We start from the raw sequence: 24,885 nt of genomic DNA, 5'->3' as shown, positions 1-24,885 counted from the left end.
ACAAAGACTCACTAATGAGTTAGTTCCTTGCCCTCACACTCCTCACACCACTGAAATTGAATTGCAACCCACGTGGGCTTAGCTGTACTATGCACGCGCATACTATGCATCCCACATAACACATCACCACGAGGGGGCAGAAGTGTACCCCGCAATCATTAATATTTCCCAGGGATTGGGACACGCACAATGGGACTGCACAAAAGAGATTCAGAGGGAGTGACCCCACCACCCCCCCCCCCCCGAAAAAAAAAAAATCCATTCAGAAAAACATTTTCTCTCGTCTGGCGGGGATCGATACTAATGTCTTTGTCTGTGAGTTCAAGATCTTTTGTGTGCACACTCTGCTCTAAGGGGGAGCAAGAAAGGGGTCGGGGCCTGGTTATTATGCGGCTAATACCATGCCTGCTTACAGCAGCAAAGGAAAAGATCCGTTACTGTCGCCAGGTCTATTGATTCATGGCATGCGGTCCAGAGAAGCGAGTGTCTTAGGAAACTCAATCCTTCTCTTCCTCTGGACAGACCACCAGCTAATGAGCTAGTACCATCAACACACAACCCATGCTTGTGATATATGTGAAGTACAACACACACAATACAGGGTTACAATGTTGTATACAGAAAGGATAACAACAGACTTTCCCTATAAAGTATAGATTTATAACACCTGCATGCCTACTTGCTATAGCTCTTCTCTGCATGTGATGGCAAGCACCGAAAATTACATTCTCTCATCCAATTCACTGACAAAAGGACAATCTGACAGTTTTTAGGATTTCTCTTTGCGATTGAACAATGAAATGCATCTCGGTTTAATTTCCTTTTTAGGAATCTATGTTTGCGATGGTTGAATACTTTACTATCACAATATCATCCAATATCTTACATTCGATATTGTGTTCAATCTCAAAAACACAGCATTGGGAATTTTTCTTATGGTTGTTTGGGTTTACTACTGCAAACAAACAAACAAACAAACAAAAACAACTATCAGTCAGCACGTAGACAACAAACGTGACTTACTTTAAAATTTGTCAGACATTTGATTTAAAAAAATCAACAGCAATCAACAAAAAAACACACTCAATGGTATGTCCGAATATATCATGGTGTGTTGTTTTGATCACAAAGTAAAATTAAACATGGCAGTGTTGCGATTGTTCTCTTCGGTCCCACAGATAACCTCTTCAGGATTACTCATCGCCATTGTGCAAACCTGAAACATGATTTGAGGTCTTAATCTTTAATACAAAAGTATACGTATGTCTACCTTTACCAAACAGACACCAATGTTTGACAACAATCATTGCAACAGGTTGGGATTAAGTTACTGATCTTTGGCATCGATAATGTAGGGCTCAGGTTCTTTCACCTCTCTAGTGACTACATCCCTACAATAACATAGAAGAACTTCACGGTTGTGAAGGTTACATAACAAGACATTGATGCTTGAACTTTTCAGGAAGCCTTAGTATGTTTGATCCTCTTCTGAAACAGAGAATGTATTATAGAAATTCTGGGGATTTGTCAAAGACATATGTTTGGCATGAGATATACGGTAGATTTCTTGTTGATCCATTCACATGCAGCTTCAAAAATTGAACTGCATGTGTATGGCAAGAGTAGTGGCAAATCTCAAAGAATGAATGATGCATGTGAATTTTGATAAAGCAGTAGATGTAAGACTTGAAATTAAAAAGAGATTATCCAGTTTATTGGTTTAATGGGTTTTTTTTCCTAACTGTGCTTACAAGAGTAACTATTAGACAGTGCTGATACATCAAAATGAATGCAGCTGTATATTTCAGCAGATCATCAATACTGTCATGCTTTCTATTTAAAGTAAAAAATTTCAATGTATGTTCAAAATAAAGTGGAAACAAACATGCTATAAAAGACAAAGAAAAAAACAATACTAGAGTGAATGAAACATACACACAAACAAACAAAATCTATGATTATTTGAAGGGAACAAGGAAATTAAATTTGATACATTTATCCAATAGGTGGCCATGCTTGACTTTTTCTTTCTTTGAGTGCTCACCTTTAGACTTATCCCTGTCATCTCTTGATAGGCAAACATTGGATTAATAAATAATCCGGCACCACCAAGTCGTAAAGGCAAGAGTCAATATTCTCTCTATGGCTTCACTGGTATGGGATGGACTCGTTTCCGGAGAGGGGTGTACATAAAGCACTCCCGTGTGAAAACAAACCCTTACAACACCACAGAGTAAGGTGATAGTATCAAAGTTCAGGAAAACAGCAACTCTTGAATCGTATCTTGCCAAACGATGATTTGATTTAAATTGCCACCCCCGCACCTGTCAATAACGGATATCTGTACAGCGATTTGAAGGGCTGTCTCATAACAAATTGGTATCAATTTCAAAGTTATGTCTAGTTCAGTTTGAGTTTTCCTCCAGAGCAGACAAGACATGGTCTCATTAACCAAGTTACAAAAGATGATCTATTGCAAAGAGTCATGAAGGAGATCAAAATGTAAAAAAATCCAGGCAAAGTATTTTACAAACACTGCTAGATTTGTTTGTACTTTTCCCTTTCTGAAGCAGGACCTTAGCTTCTTTTACTGGCTTTTTAAAATTTTATCTAGACACTAATGTAACACAAGAAATGTTTGTGTGCATTTTGATTTCCCAAATTTTGTGAGAGCAAAGATTCATGAAATAAAAATGCAAATGAAAGTTCTTGTCTACACTATATGCATTGGATGCCAGTGGCAACTCGCAAAAATTTAATGCTGAAATAATGACTCAGGCACCCATCGGACAGAGGCATTAAAGGCATACTTTACCATTTGCAGATGAGACAAAAACCCAGCATTAGTGCTTCAAAATAGTTCTAAAATGTGAGTTAGGGATAGAAACAACCACTGTAAAAATTTGAATCAGTAAAATCGATGTATAGTATTGCCAAATATACAAAATGTAAACAATAGTTATAATAGAAATGTTTCCACGCTAAACCATCTACAGTTACGATTTATTGATAAAAGTACCGATATCTCCTCATATTTTAGGCTTTATTTCGAAAATTTTATATGGTAGGATGTTTTGTGGTAAAATCAACCTACGCAAATGCATCAAATGTGATATCTTCAATAGCCAAAGGTAAATAGGACCTTCAAGAAGAATGTTGGCTCCAGTTCACGAAAATTTCATGCCGCAAAAATTTCATGCTGCAGGAATTTCGTGCCGCAAAAATATCATGCTTTACAGTATGCTAGTTACTATGTAAGGATGCCAGGTACCTTGCCCCTGCAAAGATGGGAGTTACATGGTCTGAAAATGATAGCAGACAACAGGTGGCACTGCTGAATGCACCATCCTGACAAACTTTCTTCACAAAAATAACCAAAGTATTGATTTTGCGAGCTAAAATCCCCTTTATGTGACCTGCTTTGTGGACCGTTACGTGCACCCTCTGAAGCTTGAGACAAATGAACAGAGTAAAAAAAAAAATGTCAATCAGGCTGTTACAGAGAATATTGATTTCTATCTTTGCAAGTCTTCTTCGAATAGCACCAGTGTCTTCATGCATGTGGTACAGCACACATACCTGTACTGCTTTCACAGTGCATTGCATGGGCATGTTTAGCCTCGGTTAAAGGCTGCTATGTGCAATATAATTTTTCCATTTCATTCATTATCATCTCATTTTCCATTTCATTCCCACATTATTCAATACACTTTAGACCGCATGATATCTTAAGATTTCACTACTATAGACTTCTCCTCCTGTTTGTCTGCTTTTTCTGTTTTTGTTTTTGTTTTTACATCAAAGAATATAATATGAGAAAGACTGAATCAAGGCTAACATCAGGTTTATCAAGTGGCCTGTGTTTTGATGAATATGTCATCTTCTGTCAGCTCAGTGTACGAGGTTACTACAGGTTCAATAGAAACAGACTTATCAATGCATACTCACGAGTCTCACTTTTTGAAAATTTGATGTCTGGAGCAGATATCTGTTTGTGTGCGAACTGTTTTCACAGTACATACATGTAAAATCATGTACAAACCCAAACAACATGAACTTTACACAAATGCTTTATCATTATTTTTTTTTCTCTCTCTTAAAAACAAGATAAAACAAAACACATACATCTCTGAACTAAAGAAACTCTGCTTTTGTCAGACATAATTCGGGTAGGTCACACCTTGGGGTACGGTAATGCATTAAGATATTATTCTGCATCTAAAATGTCTTCTCATAATTCTACATTGTAATCTTGCTAGAAATCAAGATAGCATTGTCCATGTCATTTCAACAGCTTCTTATGGGCAATGATTAGAAGAGAGGAGCTACAAATTGTATTTCAAAGATAATTTCTTGAAGTTGGGCCTGTAGAAGTGGAGCCATACTTGATAATAAGACCCACCTCCATGTACACATCCTACCATCAATACCAAATCGAATTGAGTATCTACATCCCCACAAATTAAAGACTTCACTCTGGCACAGTTTATACAAATTGAATAAATTGTTATCGCACCTACAATCCTATGGCTGAGAGCTGGTGCTAAACACCTAATTTGCTTAGGAGGGCTTGCTGAGACCGGTTTTCATCAAATGGGAGCAAAATATTGGGGCATTAATGGTGCCCGTCTCTGGTTCCGCATGAGGTATGGCATAGGCCACGCCCTGTCTTTCTACCTCACCGCAGGGAGTGTAAATCACTGTGGCAGATATTTACGACCCACCGCTGAGTGACAATTTGACTGTGGGGTCGAGTTCGCACGAGCCCCATCCATGTTACAGCGTTGGTCTAGATTACACGTTTCAAGTCTAATGTTGCACTTCTTGCACTTTTTTTTTTAAAAGCCAGTCACTGCTTATTTGTGAGATACTTTACACAGTGATTGGGTGTTTATTTTCTCTCTCACTACACAATTATAAACAAACATTTTACCTTCCTGCCATCTCCTAAGGATGATGTACTGTAGTTATGGGTAAACTCGGCCCCCAGCGCGCGCATTACAAGTACCTGGTAGTTGAACTGCGCGTGCTGGGGGCCGACTTTACCCGCTAGGCCGAGTTTACCCATAACTACGGTGCTGTACATTTACACTGTATACATTCTGATGTACACAAGCAACAATGAATTAGAATTCTTTCCTTGCCCACTACAGTTACAACAGAGCCATGTCATGCCCGAAAATATCATTGCACTACAGGGTGATCAAAAAGACTTAAAAGCCCATTTTGAATATTTTTTTAAACAAAATAATGTTCCTCTGGATATGTTTTAGAAATTATCTGAAATATCAATTGCAAAATTTCCCACATACTAAATGATTTCTGGATGTTCAAAACTCAGGCACATGACCAAATCATGCATATTGCTCATACCAAGTCTAATGAATACTGGTGCATGGGACTACTGTACATTATCAGCATGATTGCTTTAAAGGTATGCCCTATATCAAACCATAAAGCTACAACTTTGCTAGACTCAAATCACTTCAGTTTGTTTTACACAATGGTCACTTCTACAACTGAACTATGTCGGTATCATTACATATGCAGAGCCCAACATGTGATGATTACAATGTAGGGGAAACATACACCGTATTTTGAGCAATTATTTATAATGTTTTTTTCCAAAGCTGTTCCTTCCTGAATGTTAATTTTAGAAATCAATGAAATAACTCCAGCACCTTAGTAAACAACATACAATTCTCTCCTGGCCTGCAAATATGTGAAACCCATCATGGATTCCTTTAATTTGTCACTTGACTAACCACTCTACTCATGTGAGACCAGTTTTTATCTGTGCACTGGACAAGTGAGTGACCAAAGCCTTTGAAAAGACAGTAAATGATCCTTGAATATACCAGGACTCTACGACACACCTCTGTGATACTCACTCATTACATAACAACAATTCATGCACATGCAAATAACTTTTATTTCCGGCAACCTTTTACAGGATAAAATTAGTCCAGGTAAAAGCATTTAAAGAATGTCTAGGGAGCGTGCCAATTCATCCAACCAAGAGAAAATAAATCTGCGCTGTAGTATCACAGGGTGACTACGAGCCAATAACCTCCTTTATAATCCTAGACCTTAATCTAGGTAGATTAAGAAAACATGTAAAGTACTACACAAGTGTAGTTACCAACATCAATATCAATGTCCACAGAGCATGTAATTACACCTTGGGAAGGATGGCTGTGTGAACAAAGAGAGACTTAAGACGGACCAACATCCTGTTATGCCATGGTGGTGGGTTTTTCTTCTTCTTTTCTCCCTTTTTGTATCTTTCCTTTCAACTAGTAAAGAATCTTCAAAGGGGGTCTTTAAACTGATATCCTCATAGAATGGAACACCATAAGAACTGACCACACTGGGATTAAGGAGCCTGTATTATCAGGCTAGAGTCATAGGACAGAACCCCCTGTATATTATCATTGGTACAGTGAATACTGTAATCAAAGGATTAACTAGTATAGACAGTTGGTTCCCTTTGTCTACCTAGTTGAAGTCCTGACATTGACAATGCCCCATGACAGTTACAAATGTAATCACAATAGGAGCCCAAATGCTCTTCACAGTAGTTTCACTTTCAGAAACAGAATTCTGCCAAACTGAGAACTAGGGATCAGAGTCAAATACATCACTCTCCTTTGTTCAAAGAAAAGAAAAGTGCACAGCAGAGATGAACCTGAAGAAGCAACTTGATATACACAATACAAGTTAAAAACAGAACATGCGAGACATAACAAAATTCTGTTCCTGTACATCATGTCTTCATTCTGCTACCACAATTGACAAATCCTTGTCTGCATCACTCACTGCTGTGGAGCAACAATCCGTGGGCATAGACATCGTTCTGTCATTACACACCATGTCACTGCAAAAGGGCAGGACATGAGGTACGGTAGGCTAGATGTAAAAGCCATTTTGTGTAAGAAAATAATGTTTCAGCACTGGTAATGTGCCATGACAATTTTTTCATCACAAAGCGTATTACATCAGAAATCATTCTTGTGTGCCCACACACAACAATTAAAAGGTTTTCCCATCACGCTGCAAAAATTCATTTTCAAAACCTTTAATAATTAAAGGCGTGTATGAAGGCATGGTTGATGTTAGCCAAGCTGTAAAGCCCAGGATCTCACACAATACCAAGGCTGTAGCTCACTTCCTTTCATTACACCATATTAATTACCTCGTCCTACTATAATCCATCCTCCAGAACAATTAGTAAAGCTAGTCACCACATCCATTGATGAGGAGCACAGTGCTTTATTCTCCCCCTCTCCTTTATGCTGCTTTCAATGAGAAACCAGAGGACCGGCTCCAGAGGTGCTAATAAATTACCCCTGAGAAATGGCACTTTGCACCCTTTTTGGAATTTCCGGACCAGCTTTCCCCTTTAGTCCTAGGCCAATTCACCCTCTTGAAAGAACAAAGAGAGAACTTGGCTCCATTCACTGACTCATGGGAAGTAGTAAAGTACTTGGTCAGCACGATGAAGACACAATTTTGTGTGCATGGATGGTCTTCTAACTCAAGTACTGGAGTACTTGGGCACAGTTGGACTTCTATCTTACCAATGGAAAGAAAGGTGTACTTGGATTCTTGTGGAACAATCCTATAGGCCTACTCCTTTTTTAACAGTACAATATGCTATCAATAATGGAAAGGAAGAGAGAAAAATATATGACTCCTTCCAGCATCTTCCTTTGAATATATAGGTCCCATGCATTGGGAGCATGCCATGATACAGACACAGTGTGCCATTATTAAAGTTTACTGATAATTTGATAGACACTGATTATCAATAACTAAAAATTCAATAAATAATCCAATGTAATCATTATGCTTTGTACTAAATTGTAGTAGGCCTACATTATTCTATGGCTAAAGTGGATGACTTGAACCCAGAGAGGTGTGAGAGAGACCTCCATGCCTGATCTCTCAGAGTTAACTCCAGAATTCACATGTATGCATGTATTTCATGATGCTCTACTGATATCTGACATGGAATATGAGACCATGAATATGAGATACTTCAGGCTTCACAACAGAACACAAAAGTGCAGGGCATCACAACTTCTCTGTACTTCATGCAACAATGTGATCATGATTACAGCAAGGTGCACATTGTATGCTTCCAAACATTCATCCATGACAGTTTGCAAGTGAGTCATAGCAAGGCAGATTTCTCAACTCATCTTGTCACTGCAGAAGGCCACAGATGAGATTACAGACATATTACCTTCTGCTTCTAGCTTGCCAAATGCTCCTCCTTTATACTTCTTTCCTACTCAAAATCACAATCAAATATACAAGAAACAAAGAAAGAGCCAAATACACTGTATGCTAGCAAAACACATATCGAAGTTGTAGCAGAAATACAAATGTAGAGGTAGAACAGGTTTTACTCCACTAAATCTCCAAAAATAACCCAACCCCAAATCTGCATCAGCGCTGCCACTCTGAGTAATTCTACACCCCATATTTTACTCTATGACTAATATGACACCAAAGGTCACGGGTCAATCATAAAGGTCGAGCAGAGCCACAAATACCATGCTAAGGAGCCTGGGAAGAAAGATTTCGGAGCTGAAGAGAGGCTCTGTCTCAGGGTTGACTTTGGATTGTGCGTGGGAAGACAAACTGGGTGTGTTTACCCCTGGACCACCAGTTGTTGGAATGGAGACAAGGAAAACGGGCGAAAAGAGAGAGAGACCAAAAGCAAGTCAAGGGGCTTCACAAGATGCACAGAAATATGAACACTTGGAAGAGAACAAGACTGATACATGAGAGAGAAAGCAAAACTGGTATGCTGCAGGAAAAAAGAAAATGAAGATTGTTCAAAACATGCAGAGAAATACATGGATGGAAGTCATAAAGAAGATGGGCATGACAGAAACAAATATACATTGCATAGGTAGAAATGGGGATGACACTTCTGTCATTTTGATAACCCTTTGTTCTTCCTTCCTTCAGAAAGATAGCATAGCCTGAAAAATGAGAAAGACATTAATATCCTGACAGTATATGTATATAGTGATCCTGTCTTGGATAAAACAGGGAAAAACACAGAAATGAGCAGTCTGCTACAATGTAATCCCAAATATTTTAATGTCTGCAAACTGCAAACTGCAAACTGCAAACTGCTGTAAAATGTTTATCGGTTTCTGTTGGAAATGGAAAAAAAAATGAAAGAAATTAAAAAAAAAATAAATTAATGTCTTATCTTTATAATGCCATGCAGCCATTTCCCCCTCCCCCCCCCCCCCCCCTCCCCACTTATTCCCAGGTCCAATACATGACCTATATTGTGATTATAAATATGACTGGTGAATACTCATTCCACAGATGGGAATTACATACTGTATTCTGTTGTGTACCCCGGTGGAAAAGTACGCAGTGATAATGGGATTTCGGCATGAGTGCATATATCAGGGAATAAACCAGATGGCATTGGAAAAGTGTGTCAGTTCAGCCACTCAAACCACCCAAGCACAGATGTACATTGTACACTCTTTTCACCTTATGATGCTGTACCACACTCAGCCACAAAGAAATGTTCCTCATACAATTTCATCACAGTATACATAGTGTATTTTAACAATATTCCACTTAAACAAACAAACCAAAAAATTCAATAGAAATGCATAACTTACATGAATTGAAATACATTTTCTATCGTAATTGTGCAAGCAAGGTCTACGAGAAACTGGGACATTCACTAAGGCAATGCCTCAACAATACATTTTTCAAATTTATTTACATCTAGATGTATGTTATGGGTTGGCTAAATGACACAGAAAAACTTACATGAGGCTTATCCCCCCCCCCCCCTCCCCCCCCCCCCCCCCCCCAGCAAATTAAGCATACAAATATCCAGGCTGAATTCAATTAACGAGCTCATTACTGATTTTCAGAAATAGAAAACAAAATTTTGTCTACAGCTATTCTGCCACGAGAACAAATAGACCTACAATGGTTTTATGCACTCTCTATCAAAGGAATATAGGCCCTAATTCTTCAACTGAGCAAAAAACACAAAAGATTTTAACCCCTCCACCCCCCCCCCCAAAAAAAAAAAAAGACAAAACAACTTCCTGGTAGGTTTCTTGAGCTGTTTAAACATAGACTTGAGAATGAGAACACCCACTCTGGGCCTCTATGAAAGTAATCTGATCACGGTTGAGGCCAGAGTCAAAACTTGGCAGGAGCACGAAGAGGGGAGTCTGTTGTCATGGTAACCGGCTTGTGTGATACCATCCTCCCAGAGACAAGATGACACTGCAACTCCCAAAGTTGATCAAGCAGCGCACATGCACTGCATACATGCCAAATAGGAATTCTAACTTTTTTGTGCATGAGGACTTCCTGACGTATACAAAAGTGGTTAAATTTGCGATTGTGGCGTACAGCAATATCAGAGGTAGAAAACAAAAGAGCAGGCATCCCTTCACACTGTAGGTATGCCAAGAGTAGGCCTACTAAACTGTATTCTCACACATCTTGTTCAGGTAATGTGTACTGCGTACAAGGACATTGTATTCTGTGCATATTGCACTCATGTCGGGATCAGAAATCATAATTTAGAGTGTTGTTAAATTTGTGCAAACAGCACCCGACTCATGAAATTTGGGGGGAAAAAAAAAACACGGCATATAAAGTATCTGGGGATATTTTTCTCAACTTTTACTCGATTGCTAAGTGTTTTTTACACCATTGAGCATCTCCAGCTAATCAAAATTCACCAGTGGTGGAGGTAGTAATAAGTGGAGATGGGCGGGGCCCAAATACGATTGAGGATCACAGAAGTACATACATTTGTATACGCTGACTACCGTGCCCAAGCAACAGTCCATTCGGATGTTGGGACTGGGCCCCAAATGGGGTGAGGATAAAATGAGGAATGGAGACATGACAATTTCCCCACTGAGTGATCATGATCAAGTGCAAACTGTCATCTTTAACGATGACAACAAGCACGCTCCATTCTTTCTCTTCCTATAACACCAACAAGAATTGGCTTCTGAAAAGAGAAAGAAAAACGTCCCCAGGGAAATTCTCTCACTGGTGTCCTGTTAATGCCACTTGTCTAGTAGGTATCAACTACAACTCCGATGATTCTTTTTTCTCCCCATACAAATAACTGCTATCACCATAATCCTCGGGGACAGAATAATGAATGCACTGAACCTGGTGTGTCTTTTCTCATCTCACAATATGAGGCAGATTTTATTCATGGCTCACTCCATGGGAGGTATATCAAAGGATGCACAAATGGGAAAGAAACAGTTTCTATTTCAACAATTTTATTCCCACACTACAACCTATGTATATGTTCTCTGGGCTTGAGGAGACTCTAATTTGGTTGTAGGTTAGTAGTCATCAGGGTAAAACTACAATTGTGAAGTTGATGCAATCTTCCATAACGAGATAAATTCATTCTATGATACAATTTCATCAAGATACAATGTATATGATGTACTGATAGCCTAATGATCACAAAGCAAATTTTGCTAAGCTACACTGTGAATACACATTATGCATCTTTCACACACATTTTCTTAATTTTTTTTTTTCCATATTTCTAATGCCATACCAGAATTTGCAGGCAACTTACAAGTCTTTCTTAAAATCAGAGCTCTGTTTACCAGACAAAACAAAACAAAATGACAACAACAAAAAAGTATTCCACATGGATCAATTATGCCTCTAGCTGGTTGACTCACAACATACATGTGCACTTCACAGATTTAGCGGTAGCTTTTGGTACCATAGATTTGATTCAATTACATTATTACTGCAAGGTACTAATGTGATTACAGCTTCACGTGCGTTACAACTTACCACTAATCAATCTTAGTCAGACTAAATAAATACCTCAAGGAAGGGGAATTACAGACAAACAGAATAATACGAAAATAGGATGAGAGAGGAAAAAAAAAGAATTGTCCCATCATATGCATGAAGTAGTATCTACAGTGAGAAGGAAATACAAATTATAATTTGTCTAAATATACCAAGTCTATGACGTGAAGTTTATGGAGAGATCACATTTATAGACATGTATGACATTGTCTCCTTTCTGGAAACAAATTTTTAACATTCAGTAAAAACACCAAAAATTATGTGACCATAACAGTCGTCACAGTAAGTTTGTCTTCTTTATTCTGAGGTGGTAGAAGAATGTCATAATGTCATATCAGGACCTATATAAATTACACAACATGCAGATGTTCAATACAAATCTGATTTCAGTTAAAAGGTTGCATAGATCCCTTTTGCAACATCACAAAATTCTGCATGGTTGAAGAAAAATGTCTCCAAACATGGTGTACCAAATCTTATGGTAGTATACCACATAGTTTTTGAAAAAGAAATGAAGAACTAAACCCCATGTCACTCGAAAACATGCTCCCCCTTTGTACTGAGAATAACGCTCGTATTTTTTTTTTTTTTTGGGGGGGGGGGGGGTTCCAATAAATTTACTGGAAATCTTTTGTATTGTTTCCCCTTCATCTTTCCAGTTATCTGAGGAAAAGTCTGAAGAACCTACCTCTATGATGCTCTACAATAAATACCAGCTTATGAAAGGAATCCAATTTTTAGGGTTGCAAAAGGGACACACACAAACTTTAAAAGTCATTGGCCATGACACAATATAGGAGCCTAGTGCCTTTGTGTCACCACCCCAAATATTCATACCTATCATCTCTTTAACAGTATTGTAAAGTCACAGTTTTCCCATCCACCCACAACGAGCAGGACTCCATTCTACCATTCTGAGGGACCAACTGCCACTTGGCCAATATTTGCTCAACTGTCTGGCAGACCTCCACACAAATGTCTCTTGCTCTTCTTTTTTGTGTGTGATGGCACCCCTCATTCAATATATATTTACAATGCTGCACCACAAATATATAGAGAGAAGAAAACAACAAAAGAAACACAACCGATTTTCTGAAACCCTTATGTTCTATCCCATGATCATGCAAACGATGAAATGGCTTCAAAACTTCAACACGTACTGCACAGCATGTTCTGTAGTAGCTGTTTGATTAGGCAACAGCACAGGCTTACCAAAAGTGATAACCCCACATTTCCTATGGGAGATGGATGGTGGCAAACACAAGACAGAAACTTGTGATATAGATCTCTCTAATGTACCATTTGGCACATTGACATGAATTATATACAAATATTAATAAAGAGAGATTTTGTCCTTTAATACTACAGACAAATTTTAATATCATTTTTTTTTCTCCAGACATTGTATATCACCTTGTTGCTTCCCAGGATGGAAATACAGTATGGGCCTAGCTCATCATGCAGTTTTATTTTTTGCTGTTGATATTTTACCTTTAATGCACTGCAGAGAGCCTCCCTGTGTAGATCAATATGTGAATGCACTGATCTGGTAATAGTTCTACCCTGACTTCATTGTATTGGAATCCCTGTGGCTGTATGTACACTGTACCTTGGTGATATTGCTCTCGATTTCTCACTTGGTGTAGACATACATATGATCAGTGAGTGATACACTGTCGAAAATGTTTTCTTGGAACATAGAACCAATTCCCTTGAACAAATGTGTATGTGTTTGTACAAGTATACGTGTATCTCTTTGTCAGTGAGGATGTGCGCATATATGTATTGCATGGGTAATCCGTATACAACAATTACTTGTATATCATGGTCTGTTACATCACTTAATTATAGCATGGAGGAAAAATCATCAACAATAAAGAATATAAACTTATATCAATATCATTTCTTCCATCCCACAGGGTTTTAAAAGCAAAAGACCAGGTCTGGAGGCCATCTTGCTTGTTTAGAAAACTACTGTAATGTCTGTTTGTATTCGCTCCAGAAATCACTGTCTCTCCCCCCCCCCCCTCGGGTCAACAATCTGCCCTTTCTTCTTCTTCTTCTTCTTCTTCTTCTTCTTCTTCTTCTTCTTCTTCTTCTTCTTCTTCTTCTTCTTCTTCTTCTTCTTCTCCTTCTCCTTCTCCTTCTCCTTCTCCTTCTCCTTCTTCTTCTCCTTCTTCTTCTTCTTCTTCTTCAAGATAGAACGACATGTTTGAATTGAACACAATAAACACAATGATTTACACTACATTTTGTAGCTCTTGCAACCAGATGCCCATAAAAGAGGTAATAATACCTCATGTCCAGGTCACCAAGATTACTGAGGACAGAATTGGGTGTATACATTGGATATTTTGTGAGGATGTGGCAGTATAGAATATGATACGTAGCCAAGATGAATTATACCAAATCAAAAGATTGAGCTCTATGCTGACAGACATTGAGATAAGAGACATTCTAAAATCACTGATAATCAGTTTCATTCCCTCTTTATCAGTGGGGGGGGGGGGGGGGGGGGCGGGCACGACACACAAGCTTTCAAATTGTGAGGAAATTGATATGTTGGTTGGTATCTCCATTGCCTGGAGGTACAAATTTTTGTGTCCCAATTTGACAAATTCATAAATTGAAAGGATACATCTGAAACCAGTGGTGATTCTACACGCCACTGCCTCCTAAAGTATAGACTACAGATCTTATAAATTTCTTAGATACATGGCAAAATCAGTGGTGAATCTTTCATTTGGGGGGGGGGTGGGTTGCAATAATTGGGTACAGCGTGCCACATTTGCTCTAATGGCAATGCACATTTTGTCTAACTCTGGTGGTACAATACAAAATGTCTAGACTGAATTCCAAGTTGACAATGTTTGAGAGAAAATTGGCTAGCACACTGCAGGACATTAGAATGACCGTTGTTTGTTCTGTAAAGCTGTTTAACTGACCATTTAAAAACTTTGTTGTTATTATTGTTATTGTTTCTAGTAGTGTCTCGAATCTAAGATTTGTTCTAGCTGGAGTCAAATTCTTCATCACAGGTCCCCTAAGTCTATTAGAACATGTGTCTTCTGCCACATAATCTCAGATCACACATAATTTTGTACTCAAGATCTACACACTATAAATGTCAGTCTGTATAAAGGTACTGTTTACCTTTGGGAGCAGTGATTTACACAAATGTTCAAGTTATCACATTTGATGCATATGTGTAGGTCAGTTGTATCAAAAAACATCCTATCATATAAAAAATTTGCAATAAAGCCTAAAATATAAGGAGATATCACTATTTTTCTCACTAAACCATAACTGTAGACGGTTTACTTATTCTCGAAACAATCTTGTTAAAACTATTGTTCACATTTTGTACATTTAACAATACTTAATATCGATTGTACTGATATAATTTTTTTTACAATGGTTGTTTCTATCCCTAACTCACATTCCAGAACTATTTTGAAGCACTTAAACTGGGATTTTGTTTCATTTGCAAATGGCAAACAATGCCTTCAAGTGTTGAAGTACAAATCACGCCATCTTTCTGCAACATACTGAGGGAATATATTATTTCACTCCTGCATATGAACACAAAGCATATTCTAAGTAGAAATGACTTCAACTATTCCTTGTTCAAAAGCTACACGCACCCTAGTTTATGGGTATAAAGGTGAAATATCTATAGCTGCTGATCATTAATGCATCAAACAGGGAAAGCAGTGCTAACTTTAGCACAATTGTTCTGCACATAAAACCATTGTTCATCCAGTCACAACAATCTTGTGGCGGGTTCGGTCTGAACAATACTTTGGGTTTAGCAAACCTTGAAATACACTACCCATGCTCACACAACAATGATCACAATAACATAGTGCGCCTTTCAAACAGAAGGCCAACAATAAAAGCTCCATCTCAGACTGCCGTGCCCAAGCTCCAACAAAGCGTTGTCATCTCACTGAGCATGCACGGTTTATCATGAGGCGTATGGCACATGGCGAGGTCGGCTCATCCCTTGATCATAATCAAGTACTGGGCAATGGGCCACCATCTCATCTGATGCTTATTGCTAAGTGTTGATGGGATGCTTTCCGAGACAAAGGGAGGAGGGGTTACCATGCCAAAAGAGTGAGACACATCTATCATGCTTGAGACCGAGAAAGACAGACAGGGGGTGGTGAAGGGAGAGAGAAGAGCACCAAAGCAAGGATGCCCATGAGGAAAAAAATATCTGAGAACAGGATTCATGTGTATTTTGACAACACTCATTTTCTGATTTATGGGCTACACCACCTGGGCATGTCTGGCCGCAGCCAAGGAGCTTCAAACACATGTGTTTGAAGCTCCTTGCCCCAGCACACTTGGGCAGATGGCTGATGGTCTACAGAGAAGAGCCACATCTTGAAGGCCTTTGCGTATCAATGTTCCGTTTTTTTCTGACAGGGTCATGTGACCTATAGAGACAATGTGCTAAGAACACCATCCCATCAATGGCACATGACTTGCCCCACTCCCACCTCCCGCCCCCCCCCCCCTTTCCCCAGGGGTACTGAGGCAATCTGTTCAGTCTTTTGGCACTGACTGTGTAATTGAGAATTTCCTTCCCTGGCCAAGACACCTTCATGCATCAGAAGTGCAAAGGCTGTCTCTCAATGTCATTCAGCTAAAAAAGTAAGCAAAAAACAAAAAACAAAAAAAAATCTGAGTCATGACTCCAACATACTTGTGATAAATGCCGGAGCAGCATACTCAGTATGTGTGAAACACATTAAAACTGGGGAACACCATCTTGTACAGTGCACATACAGAAATTTAACCCGAACTTGTATTACAGCTAGGCTAGGAAACATGCACTGTAGAATACTTTTGTCCTTACAAATGTTCTATAAAAACAGGTCCTACCATAAACTAAAGCACATTTTATCCAAACAGAAATTTAAAAAAAAAAATGCCTTCACAGAGTATTGAAAATCATAGGTTGCATCTACAATGAATGTAGAGTGGTCTAGCTCATAAAATTTTAGTGTGCTACAACATCTGCATTAAAAAAAATAATTAAAAAAAACAATAATAAAACTCAATGTTTGGGGAGCATGTCCAATGTGAATAATGAAGTCCTTTGTAGCTGGGGTCCCGGTTACTTTTTTTTAACGGTATCATGCAAAAATATTTTAGCATAGGCTGAGTGCTAGACATCTACCAAATTTCTACCAAATTGATCAGGCATTAAGCACTATAAATGGGGGCAAACAAATATTTTAAACACAAAATGTAAAATTGAATAAATAATAAAAAAACATCCTCATGGTTTGTATTGCTCTCCTTTGCTTCAAACATTCTGGATGCTCTGCACTGTGCACATATTCATTATACACTTTTCCAACAAGTTCTGACAAAGTCAAATTGAAATAAAATACACCTGTGCAGTACCCTAATTTTGAAATATAGTAATCCACACACAGCATATCTTTTGCACTGTGTTTTTACCAAGTAAGTCTTGCAATCTAAGACTTCTTTCTCTTTGCATTTGTTGCCATGGTGATATCCACCATCCATCATTGCTGGGGAGCATCCTTGTCACCATCACTCCACATCAATTACTCACTTTGTATTTTGCAATGAGAAACACAGAGATGACAAGAAATGTGTGAAATATGTCAGCATCACAGACAGTAAGTCTAGTCAATCACCTTCATTGTATTTCATTTCATTAAATCTATCAACCGAGCCAACTTTTGAACCCAGATACGAGAACCTCCATTGCATCGTGCCGCATTCCAAGATGAGCTAATGTGTGGCAACCCAAGGGTCGCTAATACATCCTCTCGGTCGCGCGTGCCAATGTTAAACATTTTAGCATTCGCGCCTGGTCCGCATAGCCGCGCTTATCGTGATTCATTAGAGCCAGGCGTAATGAGAGCGGAGCTGCGGAGGACGAGGAGAAGATGATGTCTGCAGATGTGGCAATGTGCAAACAACCCAATCAACGTGCCCGTCAAGGGTATGACAGATACCTACACACTGGCCCTATATACGAACTCACATACTATGTATACATTTTACATGTGGGTACACTGTACTTGGCATAAGGACTTGCAATACTGCCACTTCTTTACTCCTACAGAATAGTTACCCTTCCAAACATTAAGTTTAATTGAAAGCTAATTCTCTCAACTAAACTGTATTAGTGCACATATTATATGAAAACATTTCTTTCGTACAGGAATGATCAATATAAAAGACAAATGGGCAGTCTGTTTTCTTTTAATTGAGCAGTTCTTGAAACTTCTGAAATGACAACACTTGAGCATCATAAGTTTTCTTTGCATTCTGCTGGTGCTTTTTTCTATCATTTTAACAGCTATTGTGACTGTGAACATTTGTGTCTGTGGAAACGTATTGAAACACTTTTGTTCAAGATGGCTGGCACTTTAAATTTGACACCCAATAACACAACCCTGGTTGCCTTGAATAGAGCCTATAAAGATTCTGACATCTCATTTGGAATGGGTTAACTGACCTCATAAAGATTCATTGTACTGCAAATTTCACAAACTCATTCAATACTTCTAAACCAAACAAATTTACCTGTGTTGTGGAGATTGTCTTTTACTGTGAAAGATAAACTTTTACTGCTGAATAAGGAGACTCGGGTGCAGAAAAAAGTAAATCCATATAATAATCCTCTGGAGTTCTGTGTCGCGAGTAACGATTCCAGGCCAGTCGACACACTGCCCAGACAGAGGCACGACTGCATTCAATGTAGAATCACGGCAACCGGCTGAACGGCGATTGTAGCAGTGACAGGCGTGGATGGATGGAAACGCCCCTGGAGACTAGCTCTCATCCTTGGAATTATTCCTATTCTGAATGAATCATCTCCCCGTACCCAAGCTATGGTAGGAAGAGGAAAAGGGGGGGTAAATATACACACGTGTATTGCTCCAGCTTCATAGGCCCACTGCTTTTGTTGGGAGATTCACAGGAGGCAGTGCTGCATGAGCATCTTCTGTAGCGCGAGTGGAACACTCACGCCCATCCCACATTAAAGGCAGGTTCATACAGAGTTCTCCAGTTGATTGGGAGAGTAGAGGGGGGGGGGGGGTGGGAAGAGAGAGTGAGATCACGGAGAGAGTGGAGGATTCATCCACGTATCCAGAAGAAGGGATGGAGGCAGCGGAGACTGTGACAGCACCAGGAGCCAGCAAACCTCACACACCCTGGATCTCTCCACTCCGCCGCGGGTGCATCAACCATCCTCCAAGCTAGAGGGACTCGCTGCATCAGTAATTACCAGAGCCATGCACGACAGGCTGAGGGGTAATTTCTCCATGCGCGTGTTACTCCTGTCTACACACATCACGCACAGCCAGGCGTCGGTGCCCAAATGCTGCACACTTAGGCAATCCCATTATGGGCGGGCGTGTTTGTGGTGCAAGCATGGTTGATTTCATATCCATTTGCCACTGTCTAAATAATTCACAAATGCATCAGCCATTTTCTATGGCACTTGTGTGATTAACATCATGCTCTGGATGTATAATGAGTACACTGATGGTATCCCACTGGTAAGGCATTCCTAACTAATTCGAAAAAAGAAAATCATTCGCTTTCCTTATCACTATATGCTTCTTCCCTTTCAACATAAACTGCGGAATATAGAAAAGCATAGTACATAACGTGTACACTTTCTTGTTCTTATGTGCATTCATTTTACTTTATAGATTTATCTTCAAACACGACATGTATGAAATCAAAACTCCTTGCTTACACACTTTACACACTTAAGTTCTAACAAACAATGCATTGGATGATTCTGGAGGGAACGTATGGAGAGATAATCTGAAATACTGTATGTGTCACAAGGGAATCCAGCACTGATAAATCAAAATATTACACTGGATAGGCTGTGGTGATGTATTACACTATGCCTCTCCCCGATGCTAAGAAGATACAGAAATGTCAGCAAAAACAATAGCAGGACAATATGGCATCTGTACTGTACCTGAGTTTATGCAGTACAGCTTGCAGAGAAATACTATATTCACGAACAGTTTGTGAACATGGCATGCATTGTCAAACATGAACAGAAATTCAAGCATGCACCACAGAACCTCATGAAACAACAAACCATGAAATGCATCATGCATTTGTGTGTCATGTGTCTTGGAATACATATCATCAACAGTCGAGAAAATCAAGTGTGAGCATTCTCAGTTGCCGTTTAAGTATGATGGACCACAAATCAAGTGGAATACCATGTACGTTTAATGCATTTGATATGGGTTCTCAGTACGGTCTGTACACAGTCGGGCGTATCAACTGTACATAAAGGCCTACAATGTATAAAGTGTCTTCACATTGATATCTGGCCTTTTGGATTCAGTGAGACAGACAATAAAAAAGACTACAAAGTGGGCAGATCTACATTTTGAAGACCTTTTCTCAACATTCCCTAATGTGAGAGTGGGTGTACGTTGTAAATGTACTTTGTATGTGTGGGTGGGCACGTATGGGTGGGCACGTATGATTGTGGGGGCGTTTGTACATATAATACAATGAATATCAATTATACATAGTAGGTGTATGTGGCATGTCTGAAATGTTATAGCTGGAGACATAATTGATAGCCAAAACCTTTGATGGTGTACATTGGAAAGTTTGATTGCTTATTGCAGAATGATAAACTCCATACTGATTCTATGTACATGTATCCCTTTGACCCATCCCTCCACACAATGTCAAACTGCCCACTATGCATGTTTTATATCACACTCTTGCAAATGAATCAATTTATTGCTCAGATATGAGAGCTTGAGACTGGTTGTACTACTCTATGAGCTTGCATCATTCCTATTAAGTTGTAAATTCAATTAAAATCAATTCAAATTTTATTTCCAATATCACATTTTTGTCAGACAAAACAACAAATCAATATAATACAAATATACACTACAATATAAAATAACTGTTCAAAATCACTGTGTAAAATTAGAAAAGAGAGGCCCACATAAAAGACAAGCTGGTAAAGATGTCGGCCACTTAATAAATTGGACTTCGAAAAAAAAAGCAAAGTAAAGGAAGCATACAGAAACACACACACATACAGGCACACACACGCTTTGGAAAACAGATCATTTACGAAGACAAACAAAAACAGCAAAAGACATTGGGAAGGGCAATTAGAAAGAGAAGGAAGTCTTAAGCTTGGTTTAACCATTCTAGATATAGATTCAAGTCATAGAGCCTTTCTAACTTATTAAAACTTTTAATGTGACTACAAATATGACACTTATCAAGAATATTATATAAGGCATAATTCTGTTACATCTCTGCATTAGAAACATCATTACAATTTAGCCCTCCCAGACATATTCAAAGAAAAGCATTATATTGGTCTTGAACAGTTTAGAATTGATGAAAATGCAAACAACATGGAATAAAATACAATGTGCATTTCAAAAGAAGTCCTTAAAGACATCATTTTAATTGTACAATTGGTCAATCAGAAACTTTTATTTTTACTTGCCAATCAGAAACTTTTATTTTTATTTGCCAATCAATGTCTGGTCATACCCAAACACTGTTTATTTTCATGCTCAATATACTGGACTGTCAAACTTATGGTTTTGTTTATGTGAAGACGACACATCCATGTGTGTATGGCATATTATTTTACAAGAAATAAACTGTCAAATTACATTCATCAATGAAACAATGCATGTCTGGCAGGAGTAAAATATGAACTTTCCTTCACCCCTGACATAGACTGAACTTTTAAACTTAACACATGACCGGTTTCTACTGTCTTGGCAGTCGGAATGGCACAGGCACGCTTCAGACCAACACTGTGGTAAACCACAGTCTCCAGGTAATTAGGAAATGGCATGGTTGACTCATACAATGTACAATCAGACAAAATCCATTTAACTTTAACTCTGGTCAGGGAATTTAGTTTTCAAGATTATCCAACAAAAGTGAGTCTTATGAGAACATGGCATGAGTAACAATGCTAATATACCAATATGCTTTGTTGAAACATTTTAGAATTCATTCCCGTTGTTTCTGCATCATCACACATGCAACCAACCCAAAAGAAATGCACAGTAATAGCTGTATGGCACAATGTTGCTCTGGAACATACATGTTTTAAAACTTTAAGTGAAATCCATTGCCTGCTAAAAAAATTTTAACTAACGATTATGCTTCCTACTAATCATACTACTCTAGCTTAAAACACAATTATATGACAAACCATATCAAAGAGAATTATCTATTGTCGAATAATAAAAGACCTCCGCCTCTTGCTTAAAAACATGCAATCAAACATAATGTAAGACAGAAAATGAAACAGTAAGTCAGGTATCCGCCTATCAGAATTGAACATTCAGAGACTTATGTTTGATTTTCTGACTTATGTTTGGTCTTTTACATAACAGGGCTCTGGTAGAATACAACCTCAGCATACACTGTAGTTCAACTATATTTAAAGTTGTAAGTTATTGATGCAAGCTCTTCTGTATAAATATGAAAGGATAAATTTTATCTCTTAAAGGGCATCTTCATGGCTTCTATGCAGTTCATAACCTATCATGCGACAAAATTAATACCTAGATTCTACCTCAAAAAAATGATTGCTTTGAAAGATAAGTGAAAGAAAATCCACATCAAGACGATGAGAATTAACATTTAGTTTTTCACCCAAAGACAATACAATGTATAAAATATATATTTTTTTGAATGGGGTATACACTTTGGGTCCAGAAAAAGTTCTTTTCAGTAATATCATCATCTATTCATTTCCTCCAAATACATGTCTTCCCATACACGTAGTAATTTGATGAAAAGACCAATTTGACAACTTTAGTTAACCAGAATGGAATAACAGCACCTTTTCAAACTGACTCATTCCAACATTTTCATTTTGATATACCCAGTATCACAGGAATCATATGGTTGTTTCGTGATCAGTAACAGGGACCACAGAAGGAAAGAGGGAGGTGAGGGGCGAAGGCAAGTAGGCAGGGGAAGGGGAGGGGGAAGGGGGTTGTAGCTAGATCCATTGTACACACATTGAAATACGGGCAAGTCCAAGATAACGCGCACGTTACGTATGGGACATTCAGAGACTTTTATGACCTGAAAAATAGTGTTAATGGCCTTTGATCATATTGAACTTCATCATGGTGATTGATATCTAGAAGAAGTGTAATCATGTAAAAAATTGAGAAAAATGACCTTGACAATTATATTCTAGAAGAGAAAATATGTGCCGTTACGTATGGGACCAGAAAAATTTTGTTTTTTTGAACATTTTTTTCAACCTCAAAACTCTCTGAAAGTATATCATTCTACAACTTGTAACCCACTGTGATGAAAGTCACAACACTCAAGATTATCACAGGTAAGTTTCATGTCATTAGGCAAAAAGCTCTAATTACAGGTTCTAATTAAAGACAGACATGACGTGTTACGTATGGGACAGTTACGTATGGGACAGTTTGTCCCCCATTCATTTAGTGTGTGAAGAACCATGTTTATGGGTATTTTGCATGATTATTGAAGTAAAATCAGTTGAAACTACTCAAATACTGATCCAGATTGTCAAGGAAACAATATTCCCCAAATATTCACCATCATAATCATATTCAATCATATTTTTATATTTTTATGACCAACCTGGGTATGCATGCCCTTTGTCCCCCATTCGTTTAGTGTGTGGAGAACCATGTTTATGGGTATTTTGCAAAATAATTTTGCAAAATACCAATAAACAAATTTTTGCATAATTATTGAGGTGGAATCAGTTGAAATTATTCCCCAGATATTTACCATCATAATCACATTCAATCATATTCTATATTTTTTATGACCAACCTGAGTATGTATGCCCTATTTTTATCAGGATAGTTACTACCGTACTGAAAAATTGAATAGTTTAAAGTGTTTACTTCCCTTGATGAAGGGCAGTTTGCCATTTAGTTTCAATAAAAAACAACTTGACACAAGAAATATTAAGTTTAATACACACCTGTAAATAAGCAATACCTGCTGCGTGGAACCCCAGTGATCGAGTAGATATATGATGTCTGTCTAGCTGTCAGGTCATTGATTCGAGTCACACCTCAGTATGTATACCCATGAATTTTGTTGTAGCTACTACTGAAAACTGAATAAGGACAATTTGTGTATCACTTGCAATTAAAAAAAAAAATCATTTTACTTTTTTTTTCTATATCACAACCATTTCAAATTGGATCTCCACATAAACTTTGAATTCCTCTAGTCTTAGGATTTTATGCTCTTACATTGTAAGTAATTCATATAATTGGTTTCCAATCATCTCTTTAAATGTTGAAAACTGAATCCCCATTTCTACAAAAAAAAACTATACCATCCCTTTAATGCTGATTTTTCATTGTGTATTTTGCCATTTTCCCCTCCCCCTTTCTGAAAATTGTTCAGTCAAGTTCATGTATTGTTTCAAGTGTCTATAACTCAAAAAGTAGCTACAATGTTGGGATGCTTTCTTCAGGATGATTGACCATTTGTGTACTGAGAGACCTTCCCAGCTAGCTACATGCATTCACATGCAATATGTATGAGGATGTCCCATACGTAACGCATTTGTCCCATACGTAACATTATTTCAATGCCTGATAAAAGATATTTCTTTTCCTTTTTTTTCTTTTTTCTATGGTATTTAATTTCTCTAAACAATAAATTAGAACTTTCCAAAAGGGCATTAAAATAACCGTAGCAATATCAGAAAAAACCTAAAAAAATTACCTCATTTTGTTACGTATGGGACATCTCATGATAGGACACGAGCTAATTTGCATAATCATTTGCATAATCCCTAAATTTTCATACCAAGTTAAACTATGTGATGAACTTCTTATGTCCACATATTAATCAAATATCATTTGCTTTCCTTTGAATTAATATGAATTTTTATAAATGTCCCATACGTAACGCTGTGTTTCACATTTATGCAAATGAAGCCCTTGAAATTTGCATAAA

The 24,885-nt window shown here is 38.1% G+C and overlaps 1 protein-coding gene across 4 annotated transcripts in view; it reads right to left on the bottom strand.

Annotated features, from left to right (window-relative positions):
• Positions 1–24,885, bottom strand: part of LOC139739849 (gamma-adducin-like) — a 119,637-nt gene that overhangs the window by 92,839 nt on the left and 1,913 nt on the right. The window contains exon 1 of one of the 4 annotated variants that reach the window (XM_071650446.1): positions 18,451–18,800. The exons of the other annotated variants lie outside the window; for them this stretch is intronic. The gene's annotated coding sequence lies outside the window, so the exon portion shown is untranslated. Of the gene's footprint in view, positions 1–18,450; positions 18,801–24,885 lie in introns of those variants that run through there. 4 annotated transcript variants of the gene reach the window in all.

Source organism: Diadema antillarum, unplaced genomic scaffold, assembly GCF_040938485.1.
Source record: "Diadema antillarum isolate AM-2024a unplaced genomic scaffold, OU_Dant_1.0 seq00000821_RagTag, whole genome shotgun sequence".
Classification (NCBI taxonomy): domain Eukaryota; kingdom Metazoa; phylum Echinodermata; class Echinoidea; order Diadematoida; family Diadematidae; genus Diadema; species Diadema antillarum.
The sequence above is the reverse complement of the archived record's forward strand: the minus strand, read 5'-3'. Positions and strand labels throughout refer to the sequence as shown.